This window comes from Tachysurus fulvidraco, chromosome 5 (assembly GCF_022655615.1).
Source record: "Tachysurus fulvidraco isolate hzauxx_2018 chromosome 5, HZAU_PFXX_2.0, whole genome shotgun sequence".
Classification (NCBI taxonomy): domain Eukaryota; kingdom Metazoa; phylum Chordata; class Actinopteri; order Siluriformes; family Bagridae; genus Tachysurus; species Tachysurus fulvidraco.
The window spans coordinates 22375509-22390378 of NC_062522.1; the positions used below are offsets into that span (position 1 = coordinate 22375509).

Genomic DNA, 14870 nt, shown 5'->3' on the forward strand with positions numbered 1-14870 from the left:
AAATCTACCGATATTTAGGCTTTGTGAAAAACAAGTCTTGGATAATGTTCTCTAAATGTATCGATCAATGTTTGGCTTTTTTTTTTTTTTAAATAGCCTGACTGTCCGGCAGAGCCTTATCAATCAAGAAGCTCAGGGTAATTCTGAAGGAGCTGGAAAGATCCACATTTCAGATGAGAAGAGCTATTCACAGTGCAGACACTCCACAAAACTAGACTTTTGGAATAGTGGCCAAAAGAGGGGTGAAAAAAAAATAGCAAAACAGCCAGTTTACCCTCTGAGGAGTCTGTAGCTATGTTTAGAAGACATTTACAGTCAAACGATGAACAGTCCATTTGGATCTGGAATTGGAATAGTGATACAAGACTTTGGATTTAGCATTGTCCAGAAATGAATATGAATGATACTTTAATAGCTGGTACATAAAACAGGCCATAGCAGTCTCTATAAACTTCTGCGTTGGACCGTCCTTTACCCCATGGGCCATCCCATTCCATGGCTAGACGTTGGGTCTTCCCATTCCATGGCTAGACGTTGGGTCTTCCCATTCCATGGCTAGAAGCATGGTTATTCATGCCAACTTGTATTCCACCAATAGATCAATAAAAGTATTGCATATTATGCTTTTTGAGGGTTCCCTTCCAAATACAGGCATACCAATACAAAGTCGTACACTTCAGACTCTCTCTACCTACAGTATATGGGTGTTCTCAAGATACATGCAGGCAGCTGTGCTGCCTCTCATAGCTAGAGGCATAAGGATACTGTTGTATTTGGATGACTGGTTTTATGTATCCTACCAAAGAGTATGCCCTCTGGGACACATTCATTCGTCTTGTATATATCATGGTGCACGGTCTCATAGTGAACTCGAAAAGTGTTCCCTAGGATCGAAGCAAAGTGCACAATTCATTAGCTAGTGAGCTACAACAGATTTATTTGATTATATAGTCAATAATGGTCTGATAAAAAGCAGGAATACTATTCATTAATTGGTTGTGATGAAGATACTTGTTACTGTTACTTATGAGTGAATAAGTGAACGATTGTTATCTTTAACTGTCCTTACTGAAGCAAGCCCTATGTCCGTAATGCAGAGCTCAACATATTCTCGAAAGATTTCTGCAAAGCATTTTTCAATGTCCATGGTAAGCCTGGCAGACAGCGGGGTCCTTGGACTGCTTCAAAGAGTGAAGACACTCAAGCTGTGGTGAGGCGGTGCAGATGGTTCAAGGCCGAGCCAAAACCCAAAAAACCTTGTGCTTCTCGATCAAAACTTGATGCCCTTTGATTGTTGCTTCCTATGTTCACGACAGGCCACTGTACATGGTAATGATTTGGTATTCATCAGCTAACCTCTAAATAATCTAGTTCGGTGTTTAGCAGGAGTGCAACAATATGAAGGCATTTTGGTACAACGTCTCAGGAAATCATTATGCTAAGCAAACTTTAACACTAAATACAATACTCCACAATAGACTATACAATTAGTTCTATTGTAAACTAGTAATAAGTTATGTCTCCATTGCAAACACACTTCATAAACTCAACATGCTGCAATAAAAAAACATGACACAGGTTAGCTCTGGGGTAAACATCCTACCTCTGTGCAAATTTGTGATGTCCACAATATCTTACAAGCATTCAGCAAAAAATGTCTTAATTGGTTTGTGTGTGTGTGTGTGTGTGTGTGTGTGTGTGTGTGTGTGTGTGTGTGTGTGTGTGTGTGTGTGTGTGTGTGTGTGTGTGTGTGAGCACGCACTTTAGTGTATTACTGCTCTTTACTTCTCTTCACGCCCAGCCGACTAGGCTGATCATTCTGTTTCTGATGTTGTTTGTTGCCTTGGTTACCAAGCCCTACATAAGCACAGCCATAGACTACAATGTGTTCCCTTAAAGCCACCAGTGTGGGATTTTTTTTTTGATCTAATTATGGAAAACAAATGTCCCTGCAAAAATGTCCCTATAAACATATGGTTGGTACTGAATAGAAAAATATTTCACTAATTTAGAATTACATATGTAAATGTGTGTGTGTGTATGTGTGTGTGTGTGTGTGTGTGTGTGTGTGTGTGTGTGTGTGTGTGTGCTTGCGTGTGTGTGTATGTGTGTGTGCATGTGTGTGTGTTTATTTTGCATTGCCATAACACTGCAGAGCGCAAGGAAGTACACACACCTTTAAAATGATAAATTATACAACTTATTCTTATCCCTCGTTATGCACAACCAAAATTTCAGTTCTTATCTCATTTTTCATATCTTCGGGGAATCTGATGGAGCCATGAATGAACGAGGAATTGCACTATTAATAGTTATGGCGAATGAGATGCCTTCATAGACACAGATAAAAAACTGCAGCAATGAAGTCACTTCCACTTCCATCCATCTGTTTTTTTTTTTTTTCACTTGCCTCTCTGTCCATGCCTTTATGAATAATTCATCATCAAACTCTCAGCCAATTCTTAGACTTTTTACTTTCTCCTACTTCTAATCAGTGGAAACAAAAGAAACAGAATCTCATCCTGACATTTCAAATGTTACTCAGTAAGCAGACAAATGAAAAGCAGCGACTACGATGGAGACGGTGTAGAGTTTAGAAGACGGAGAGAACGAGGGGGAGTGATGCTCAGAGAACTTGATCAGTTTCTTGGTGGGCATGCTTCCATGTTAAAAAAAAAAAGGCAGGGTTAAAAACAAGGGGGAAAAGAGAAAAAAGACAGGAAGAATCACTTAAAGACAAGCACCCGCCTCATAATAACATGTTTCCAGGGAAACAAAAAGGGGTGGGAAAGCAAGAGCATGTCTGGATTCCAACAGAGTAAAGGCTGCTTTTTCATTCTCAGGAGCCCTCACACAAATTAGCAGAGATTTAAGTTCCACTGGATACAACTAAAATAAACGGTTTCTCTTTAACCCCAGAGGTTTTGAACTGTTTAGACAAAAGCAAGCGAGAATTAATAATTATATTCAAAATTCATTTAATGTACAGCTTCTAACACCACAGCAAACTGTTTTGTCACCAGGTAAATAAGATTCCTATACTGTATATTCTGATTTATTCAAGCAACAAATATGGATGTAATTTTGGATGATAATGTACACTGATCAACCATAACATTAAACCAGCCTGCCTATTATTGTGTAGCTCCTCTTGAGCCACCAAAAAAAAAAATAGGTCTCAAGGCATTTACTCTACAAGTCCTCTAAAGATGTGCTGTGGTATCTGGCATTAAGATGTTAGCAGAAGATCCTTTAAGCCCTGTGAGTTGTGAGCTGGAACTTCCATGGATTGGATTTGTTTGATCAGATTGCGATTGTTTAGAATTAAGAGGACGCAGTGTGGCAGGATGTGGTTAAGGTGTTGGGCTACCAATCGGAAGGTTGTGAGTTCGATCCCAGGTCCACCAAGCTGCCACTGTTGGGCCCCTGAGCAAGGACCTTAACCCTCAATTGCTCAGTCGTACAAAAATGAGATCATGTAAGTCGCTCTGGATAAGAGCATCTGCCAAATGCTGTAAAAGTAAGTAAAAGTGTTTAGGTAAGTGGTAGGTACCAAAGTAACATCTACATGGATAATTCGTGCTACAGAAGCTCTTCTGTGAGATCGGACCTGGAGAGCTAATATACTGTATCCCACCCCTCCACAGGTGCGAGGTGGATCCTACACCTGTCTTCCTACTCAGCCCCATACTGTATGCAGCAATCTGTGATTCACTGTGCATTTTGACACATTTCTTTCGTAGCCCGCATTACATTTTTTACAGTAACTCTTCTGTAGGATTGTTCCAGACTGGTTACTTAACTCCCCATGAACACCAATGAGTCCTGAGTGTCCAGGACCCTGTCATTGGATTACATGTTTGCTTCCACCACTTCTGGTAGTACTAACCACGGCATACCAAGAACACCATACACCATGTTCATTTCTTGCTATATTTCCTCCCAACAGACTTTTGATAGTATTCTTAGTCCATGACCCACTGAACCAGGATCGATGTATCTGTTGATAGAAGCTTCAAAAGCACTTTTGTAAATGAGGACATCTGCCAAATACTGTTAATGTAAATAAGCAAATTTAAATACGTGTTAAAAAATTTAAATCATGCTCTGATTTGCAAAGAATCTGTTCAAATTGCAGATTTTGTTTTACAGGTTAGTATTTTAAGTAATTCCCAAATTAATATGTAGGGAAATTTTTATAAAATGCTAATAAAACCATCTACTTATCTAAGATATCACCTTAGACCTAATTTTGTGTATGGCTGGAGGAACAAAAGTAAAATCAGCCATGACAAACATGTTTGTTGTACTTTAGCACAGATATTAGTATGAATTGGATCATATCTGGCTGCGTAATTAATAGTGTTAGTGTTAATTAGTGTTTTTTTTTTTTATTAGATTGTAGACAGTTCATAAAATTAACCTATTGGATGCCAAGGTATCAACAAAACAATATAGTGTGACCTCTTGTTTGCTTTCTCAGCTGTTGGATGTGTTTCGTTTTGAGGGTCAGTTAGAGAACAGTTAGTTTGGGTCCTCTAACTTGATTGGTCAAGCAGCATGCTGAGTAGCATGCTTATATTTCCTATAACCACATTGGGATGTTTCACTGTGTGTAACACTCCACTTGGCTGTGTTCACCACCATGTACAATTCAAGGTGAATGCTATAAAATAAGTGTGGCGTCTTTGGGGTCTAGAGCAAGAATAAATGCAATATCGCACTTGCAATCATGCAATTATAGTGAATATCTGCACCTTTGGTTATTTTCAGTATAAATGCCCTCTTACTTGCATTCATTCATTCATTCATTCATTCATTTTGTACCACATCCGAACTACCTCGGGTCACGGGGAGCTTGTGTCTATCTCAGCCGTCATCGGGCTTCAAGGCAGGATACACCCTGGACGGAGTGCCAACCCATCGCAGGGCACACACACACACACACACACACACACACACACACACACACACACACACACACACACACACACACACACACTTACTTGCATGATACTGCTAAATTATAGACCAACTTACCATCCAAGAGCCAAAGAAACATTGACTACTTATAGACTATCTGACTCAAATGATCTTTATAATGTCCAAACATGTACACACATGAATTGATACAAATATTTATTAGTTTAAAAATTGCAAACACTATCTTTTGAAATCTACCAAATGTGTTCCAACAGTTATAGGAATACGGTTACTACTTTACATTAGCTGCAGCATTTGTATGCAAATGTATGGCTATAGAGAATATAAAAATAAAAAACCTATAATGTGCTGCTGCTAATAATGGACATTAGAAATTTGTAGCTGCTATCTGAACCGGAGTGAACAGCCATCAAGTGGTGGATCTAAAGAGGAATATGAAATGGAGATGTTAATGAGTATTGCACCCGCCTTCTCTGTTCATGCTGCTACAAAGTCAACATTTCCTACTCCATCTGGTGATGCGTCATGTCATGCAAGTCTCCTGAAGCCAGACTTATCAGCATGGTCAGTGCATCTCCTGAGGTGGCAGCAATACTTCCACAAAACTCTGAGTGCTTATGGAACTTGGTAGAGGAGTGTGAGGTAGTGTATGTGCCTCTTATACAAGAATACCAAAGGTTTAGTGGCTTCACAGGTTCAATTGCTGGCTCTGACCTGTGTGTGTGTTTGTGGAGTTTATCTGCATGCTTCAGGGGTTTTCTCCAAGACTCTGGTTTTCTCCCCAGTCCAAAAACATTCATTGTAAGCTTATTGGCATCTCTAAATAGTCCAGTGTGTGAAATAATTTCTTGTGATGGGTTCATAGGGTGTCCCGCACCTTGTGTTTTGAGTCTCCTGGGATAGGAGTCCATGTGTAGGATAAGCGGTACAGAGGATGAATAAATAGCTATGACAAAACATTTGAATTAGAGATGGGATGTGCAATGTCATAGAGTGAGAAGATTTGAGTGTAGAGAGACTTTTTCATTAATCATCATTAGGAGATGCATAAGGGTGAAGGATGCAGACAGAGAGATTCATTAAAACAGGTCAAATGGGACAATCTGTGACAAGAACTAAACCGAGAACCAAGTTATAAACAGCAAAATTTTGCAAAACACAAAAATACATTGGGAATACGGCTTTGTCCCAAAAGATACTGAAGTGTCTGAATTCTTGAACATATACTGTATAATTAATTGTTATTTTCAAATCTTTGACCAGACCAGAAGAAAACCCAAAAGAATTCCAGAGTTTCCTAATAACAACGAATATTAATAACAATATGAATAACACAACTTAAGGAAGAGTGTATGCTGCATACAAGCCATTTCTGCAAGTGGTTCCCAAAAGCTTTATCAGAGATTTAACAGACGAATTGTATTTCGTAGTATACGAAGCCGCAAAGAATCAAACAAGAATCAAACAGCCGCAAGAATCAAACAGATGATTTCTGTAGGTAAATGTAACAGAGATTTAAACAGCACACATATAGACAGTACTTATGAACAGAGCATGACAGATGCAAACATAATCAATTCAAATGTATTTGCTCAAGTGCCTTTGTTTTTAGTCTTATGCACATAAAGCCATTCAAACAATTCAAATATTTGTGTTTCTAAGCCTGTCCAGGATTATCCATCATCTTTAATTATATGGACAAGCTCTGCCAAAGGTCGATTCTAGTTTTACTGCATTTCGTTATCAAGCCTTATAATCCGAGTCTGTTTACCGGTTTGTTTGTTTTTTCTTTCACTTTTGCCTAGCTTTTCTGACCACTGTATTTTTCCTTGCCCTTGTCACACTGTTTGCTATTAAACTGCTTATTTTTTTTTTATCTTGACCCTGCCTCACATATTTTTGGATTCATCTAATTGTGAAATAAACTCACCTGCATTTGCGTCTACCTTTCCTGACACTAGTTGCTTCCATGTGAATTCATTCAGATGAACATAGATTTAAATGCAAGAAGAATGATGTGATGAAATACCTGATGAGTGTTTTGGCAAACCCACCCTGAATCACTTGACTGTGTGAAGCATACAGCTGCTAATATAACATATAAGGGGCTCTCAAAGAGCTGACATTACAGAGACAATTTACATACAATCCTATAGCAAAAGTTCTTCATTAACATTAAGGTCGTTATCGGAATATCAAAGGAGAAACATAGGAAGATGTATAATGAAGAGAAGCAACCATTTTAAAAATTGTTTCTTGCTGACAAGACAATGATTAATAAGAAGCAAATGGCTCTTTTTCAGCTGCGCTATTCAACAGTAGGCACTTCTTGGCAATTTAGCAAAATGGTGAATCATCATCCTGTTAATGACTGGAATTAAGTAAATGGCACTACCTCTGCCACAAACAAACTGTGCTGTAAGGGACATGATGTCAGTAGAAAAAAGCATAAAGCACAAACAAACCTTATTAATGTGTATGTGTGTATTAGATATTGGAGCTTTAAAGACTACTAACAATATCATACTCTTCTGTAACTCTGAATGAAAATGATTTATTATTATTATTATTATTATTATTATTATTATTATTATTATTATTATTATTATTATTATTATTATTATATCTGCAGAGCACAAAAATGGCATTTTTCTAGGGCTTTAATACACAATGTAAGAACATTCATTCATTCATTCATTCATTTTCTTCTGCTTATCCGAACTTCTAGGGTCACGAGGAGCCTGTGCCTACTGTATCTCAGGCATCTTTGGGCATCAAGGCAGGATACACCCTGGACAGGGTGCCAACCCATCGCAGGGCACACACACTCTCATTCACTCACACAATCAGGACAATTTTCCCAGAGATGCCAATCAATCTACCATGCATGTCTTTGGACCGGGGGAGGAAACCAGAGTACCCGGAGGAAACCCCCGAGGCACGGGGAGAACATGCAAACTCCACACACACAGAAGGTGGAGGCAGGAATCGAACACCCAACTCTGGAGGTGTGAGGCGAACATGCTAACCACTAAGCCACCGTGCCCACAATGTAAGAACATGTCAGATCTAAACAATAAGGAGGAGACAAACATCATTTATTTTACCTCACATTGTGACGATAGCCGACTCATGTGCTTTAGGAAGAAACAGTAAATTTTATAGCGGGGTATTGACTCTACACTACAGGTATTACTGCAGCATTCAATAGGCTGTCCATTTCATTTATGGAAAATTCCTGCAATTCATTGTTTATCCAAATTAGGATTATAACAGATTAGTAGCCTAATCCAAAAGCAGTGGATCAAAGATGGATTATACCCTGTATATAACACCAACCTACATATCACACAGACCCAACAAACATAACACAAACACAAAATCTAGTAAGTATTCAATCTATCTATGCATGTTTCTAAAGTGAATGGAACCAGAGCGAATCATGCTCGGACATGGGGAGAACATTCACTTCTCTGGAGTTTTGATTATTATCCATCTGTTCATTTTCTGTACTGATTATCCTACACAGGGTAACAGGAAACATAGATAATGGAGTGCTAACCCATTACTGTACAGGGCATACATTTACACAGCCATTCACACACTATGGACAATTCAGATATGCCAGCCAGCCTACAACATGTCTATAGACTTGAGGAGGAAATCTGCGGAAACCCCTGAAGCACGAGGAGAACATGCAAACTCCACACACTACCACACACTACCACACACACACACACACACACACACACACACACACACACACACACACACACACACACACACACACACACACACACACACAAAAAGTGTCCTTTGTTTTATTTTATTTCAATTTTATATGCCAAATTGCCAAAAAATCTTTATTCCAATGTGAGCATTCATTTTCATAGTCTAACATTATAATACTTTTTGCTTTTTAAACGAAGTGAACCGTAATGGTTGTAGATATCTAAAAATGCAAGTTTAAACTTCTAGACCACACTGGATTGAACTCTTCATTACTGACTTATACTATTGTATGTCAAGCAGGCTTTCCAGTCATGTCGAGTATTGTTTTTTTTTTACTGAAAGGGATAGGAAATCTTGCTTGTACTATTTGTCTGCTGATGAAATTCGTGGTAATTTAAAAAAAAAATTACACTGGATTTTATAGAGAAGTTAAGCAATTTTCCATTTATAACATCTCTTGACAGTCAAAAAGTAGATGTAGATGACATAAAAATGAAGGATTTATAGTGTCCTGCTGCAGGCAGGTAAATGATGATGTATGACTATGTAAATAGCCCGATATCCTGAAGTTTAGCATGTCTAAAAATACTACATAATGTGTCTGCTTTGAGAGTTTATCTTCAAGGAGCATTAGGCAAGACTTTTCAAAATTTGTGAATAGGTCTCCAAGAGTTAGGTACTGTAGATAATACTGAATGAGATTCTTTTGCTCCTGTTCTCATTCATGTACACAAAGCTAGAACCCCCGAACCTATAATGATTCAGCTTGAGAGTTATCATGCTAACTAACATTAGTATTAAGTCAAGTCAAGCTTTTATTGTCATTTCAACCATATATAGATGAAGTCGTACATAGTGAAATGAAACAGCGTTTCTCCAGGACCAGGGTGCTACATAAAATGACACAGAGTTACACAAAGCAACACAGAGTTAAGGACTTACATTAGTTAAGGTTGTCATGAAATCACTTTCAAGCACACTTCGCCATCTAACTGCTTTTCAGCTCTGATTTAAACTGTGTGGTATATGAAGTCAAGCTATGACTCAACAAACTCATAATTTAAACTGCATAATTTATTCATCTGCATCGGGGGAATGGTTGCATTCCTTTGATTTTCTTTTCTTTTTTTTTTCTTTTTTTTAAGAAATGAATAAAAATGCACTAAATCTAAACTGTCATGCAAAGGAGTCAGTTCAAAGGATTCAAAGCTTGTATTTACAAACCTGTTCATTATTAATTCCAGCTAAATGGAAAAACTTTGCCAAGAGTTTATTCTAGCTTTTCTTTATTTTTTCTCTTTTTTTTTCCTCACGGGGATATGATCCGGCTGTTTTGGGAGCTTGTTGATTGCAGACTGTGAGGGGGGGTGGGGGGTGGAAAGGGGTGTTGGCGAGAGATTATAAAGGCTGTTTCAAACACAAACAAGCCATTTAACTATAATGCATATTTCCAAACAGGTTTTCTCAGCCAACTAATGCACTTATGCTGAGACCATAGCTTATATTTTATCTATTTTAATATAAATATTTTACAATAAAAACGGGTCTGTACATCATAGAGACATTGTTCTCCGCACATTGCCACACAAATACACTGATAATTCACTGTGAAATGGCCAATAACTATATGCGAGTTTAAATCCCGGACCATCCTGGATGATGTTGATAGTGTAGTAACTGCCAATGGTGATTTTTTTTCTTTTCCTGGCAGATTATATGTATTTTAATGCTTCAGATTCATTTTCATTTCTTTACCCATAGTAATGCTTGAATGTCTCCATACTCATGTTTATTTCATCCAATAACAATTCAAGTCTATTCTTTATATTATAGACAGATTTTTGAGTCTAATCATCAAATCACATGGCAGTAATATACATTTTGAGAACTTTTTTCTGAAATTTGTCCTACAAGCAGCAAGAAAACCTTCTACAGATAACTGTTATTTTAAATTGTATACACATTTTATAAATGTTTAAAAGAATGATAATATCCTATTAATATTGTCCTGACTTTTCTCGCTTTCTTTATTCGAGAGGCTATCACAAATCATTAAGGCTATAGGTTACTATCTATTGAATTTTTACAACAAAACATTGTAGCACAAAGTGGCAGTACATTTTGAGTTCTTTTAGATGTACTGTACCATTGTACAACTGTGTTCACTATCATTTACCCAGTGAGTGAGAGAGAAGATGCTGCCTGTTTTCCAGCTTAACTACATCTCACGGAACTATCCCGATAAATTCAGGCATTGGGAAAAGGAGACACATTTTTCTTCTGTTTCTCAGCCACTGCGTGGGAAACAAGGTGACTGTGGTTACATGTGTTTCTGACATACTGATATCCGCTTGATCATTTTCCCTCTGCTAATCTTAGCAATATATTTTACGATAGAAATGGTTCTGTACATCATAGACACATTGTCTGTCACATATTGCCACACAAATACACTGATAAATTTCAGGTTTTGAAGACATTCACCACGAAATGCTTAAGTACTACATGAGAGTTTAAATCCTGGATCATCCTGGATAATGTCAATAGTGTAGTAACTGACAAAGTTTTTTTCCTGGCTTTATATAATTGAATGCTTCCGACTCATTTTCATTTATTTATTTCCTACCCACTTTTTTTTTTGCCTCCATGAAGGTATAAAATCACAGTGATATATTTTTACCTGGTGCAATTCATGAATAGTGTGGAACAATACTGTATTTACAATATTATATATTCAATATACTGTAATATTACAATTGTATAAACAGCTGAGCAATTGAGGGTTAAGAGCCTTGTTCAGGGGCCCAACAGCGGCAGCTTGGTGGACCTGGGATTGAACTCACAACCTTCCGATTGGTAGGCTACCATATGCCAGATTCAGACACCAAAATGCTTATATTGCTGTATATCAACATCACTTAATAAAACTGCATATTTTGTTTGTGTTTTCACTACAATATGTGTAAGACATGTTTGAGCATGTGTGTTATTACTGAAACCAAATCATGCTATAGAGACATGAGGCAACACACATTTAAACTTCATATAAGATATATTTGGTATCCATTCAAAATTCTTTTAAATTTCAATACAATAAAAAAAATTATAAAAAAATAAAATTTGCAAGCTTGAGTAAGCACAGCCTGAATATCGACGAGAGATGAATTCTTATGTCCTTATATGTTTAAAGCTTTATGACGCAAATGGACTTTCATATAATACAATATACAGCATAAAATAGTTCAACTAAATAGGAATCAAGAACTAAAGCACTAATTTTAATGCTTATATAAGCATAAGGCATGTGATTTTCTTTTGTTGTTAAATATATTTTCTTTTCTGTAAAGAAATCTAGAGCATGATGTTTTAAACTTTGCATCATAGCACAGTGGGGCAGCAGGTACTGTACTGTAGTGTTAATGCCTCATTCCACACTTGTTAAAATAAAGGTGCCAGGAAGAACCAAAAAGGGGTATTTGCAGCGATTCCATATAAGAAATTATATATTTCTGTTTTCCCAAACAACATTTCAAGAAATGGTTCTTAAAATAAAATCATTTGTTTAATAAAGAACTCAGTTCAATAAAGAAACTTTTTAGAGTCTAAAGAACATTTGTCCCACTAAAAAGACACCGGTCTGTGGGTCACTATCAGTGTGGGGTTTCTATACAAGTTTACTTAGGTTTTCTTTAGGTTCTCAGATTTCTTTCGTTTCAACAACCTCCTAATCAATACACAAATGTAGGACTGTACTGTATATGATTGTAGAAAGGGCATTATTCATATTTATACATTCAGGAGTTTAGGATAATTGACACCCTTCGGTTTTTATAACAATTTATAATCACACCTCCAGTGTCACCCAAATGAGGATGGGTTCCCTTTTAAGACTGGTTCCTTTTATGGTTTCTTTCTCTTCTATCTAAGGGACATTTACCTTGCTACAATCGACTCAGGCTTGCTCATTAGGGATAAATAAAAATTTAAATTAAGAAACATTTAAATATAAGTCTAATATTAAACTTGAACTTTTTTATAATATTAATCTTAAACTTTTTGTACTACAGTATATTTCTTACAGTATGTTCTGTAAAGCTGCTTTGAGACAATGTCCATTGTTGAAAGCGCTATACCAATAAAACTGAATTGAATTAAATATATCTGTTTCAAAGTTTTAGACGTCATATCTCAGTGGAGCGGTTAGAAACACCCAACAGTGTAGATGAAAGATTTAACAAAATAAATAAAGAAGGTTGTGGACAACAACGAATCAAGCACGACTACGTTTGAATACTGTCACTATGGTTACAGCCAACATTCAAGGGCATCATGAGGAGGGGACCATCTCTGGGTGCTTGGTAACATCGACAAAGTGAAGAGATGCAGTCCTTTAAAAGGCACTTTAATTTAATAAAACTGCATATGGTACAGTTCATATGTCCATGTAAACAATGTCCATTCAACGCCTTTCTGCTCTAATGTAAAGTTACAAAGCATTAGTAAATAAAGTTTTCAATCCCACACTGTGATGAGAAAACATGTCTAATATGACTAGCTATATCAGCTACCTGGAATATTTACAAACTACTGTAGTATTAATCTTTCTGTTTTAATCCAGTCTGCAGTTTACAGGTTTTCCTACCACCATATTGAACACATATTGAACCATAAAATGTTTCTGATTACAACCTATTTCCTATTTTCTATTATTGTCTCCATCCAAAGAAAGATTTAAAAAAAAAATCAAATAACTTATCGAAAAAAATCAAATTATTCTTTGCTAAAATAATGAACCAAAAGTAATCAAACTATATTCAAGCAAAGTTTGGAGGCTTTCTCTAAATTCACTCATAGACAAATCCCACAACCTCCCTCCTAAAATAAATATGTATAATAATGTTTATTCACTTATCTTCACTTTTATTTTACTTCTGTGGTCATCTATTACTTAAAAAATGTTGGCAATGCTTATAATTTACACATTAAGGACAACCTAATTACGTGATGTTGCACAGTTCATAACATTTTATTTTATTTCAATACTTTTATATCAAACATGTTTAGAAAAGTTTTTTTTTCCAGAAATTCAAAACTAATAATAATAATAATAATAATAATAATAATAATAATAATAATAATAATAAAATAAATAAATAAATAAATACCCCCAAAACAAACTGTTTCTTGACAGCAACACAATTGCATTTACTTTATGAAACAAAAATAAAATATAATAATAATAAATTTAAAAAAAAAGGACTTTCTTATCTAAAACGATGCAAACTCCAGAAAACTCACTTTCTTTGAATAACAGGTGGCCTCTATAAATGCATGCATATAATAATTCACATATTAAAGGCTACACGTCTTTTAGTACAGGACACCACCTTTGTGCTAAATAAAGTACATGTTTCCATTTTCTGAGCTCAAGACATCAAACACTCATTTGTCTCTCTGTCGTTGTTTGTTATAATCCTCAGATGTCTTAAGCTAACGTAGGCTGCACATATCTGATGTACACATACCGTGGCATAAGAAGTTTCTTTTTCCGATGAACGTAGAATAGAACGTTATATAACTTTAGCGCATTAAAAGGAAGGATAAATAGACAATACTAATAGAAATGGCACTAGTGCTCTGTGGTGCGTCACTGTTACACGCGCGAGCTCAGGCTGGTGCGCGCGTGGATATTTAACTCCGGTTTCCTCAGATAAAGAAAAAAATAGCTCAGTTTAACAGATGACACATAATTACACGACTTACCGATTTATCTGAAAGGCTGTATGTGCTGTGCTGTGATCTCCGGCTGGGAGACTTCTCTTTCTTACAGTCAGCTTATTGAAGGGAAAATGAACAAAATATTCCGAACTAGATTCGAGTTCAACTTCCACTGAGAGCTGAGCGCAGGTCTCTCTCTCTCTCTCTCTCTCTCTCTCTCTCTCTCTCTCTCTCTCTCTCTCTCTCTCTCTCTCTCTCTCTCTCTCTGTCTCTCTGTATCTCTCTCTCTGTGTTTGTGTATCTCTCTCTGTCTATGTCTCTGTATCTCTCCCTCTCTCTATCTCTCTTTCCTTCACACTCTCTCTCTGTCTGTCTCTGTATCTCTCTCTCTCTTTCTGTCTCTCTCTCTCTCTCTCTCTCTCTCTCTCTCTCTCTCTCTCTCTCTCCCTCTCTCTCTGTCTCTTAGTCTCTCTCTC

At 36.7% G+C, this 14870-nt stretch overlaps 1 protein-coding gene across 2 annotated transcripts in view; it reads right to left on the reverse strand.

Annotated features, from left to right (window-relative positions):
- camkva (CaM kinase-like vesicle-associated a) overlaps positions 1-14626 on the reverse strand; it is a 30185-nt gene extending 15559 nt beyond the window's left edge. Inside the window, exon 1 of one of the 2 annotated variants that reach the window (XM_027147383.2) lies at positions 14440-14626. The gene's annotated coding sequence lies outside the window, so the exon portion shown is untranslated. Of the gene's footprint in view, positions 1-14201; positions 14304-14439 lie in introns of those variants that run through there. The other variant, XM_027147384.2, reaches the window with a different exon arrangement.
- Positions 14627-14870: the final 244 nt, after the last annotated feature.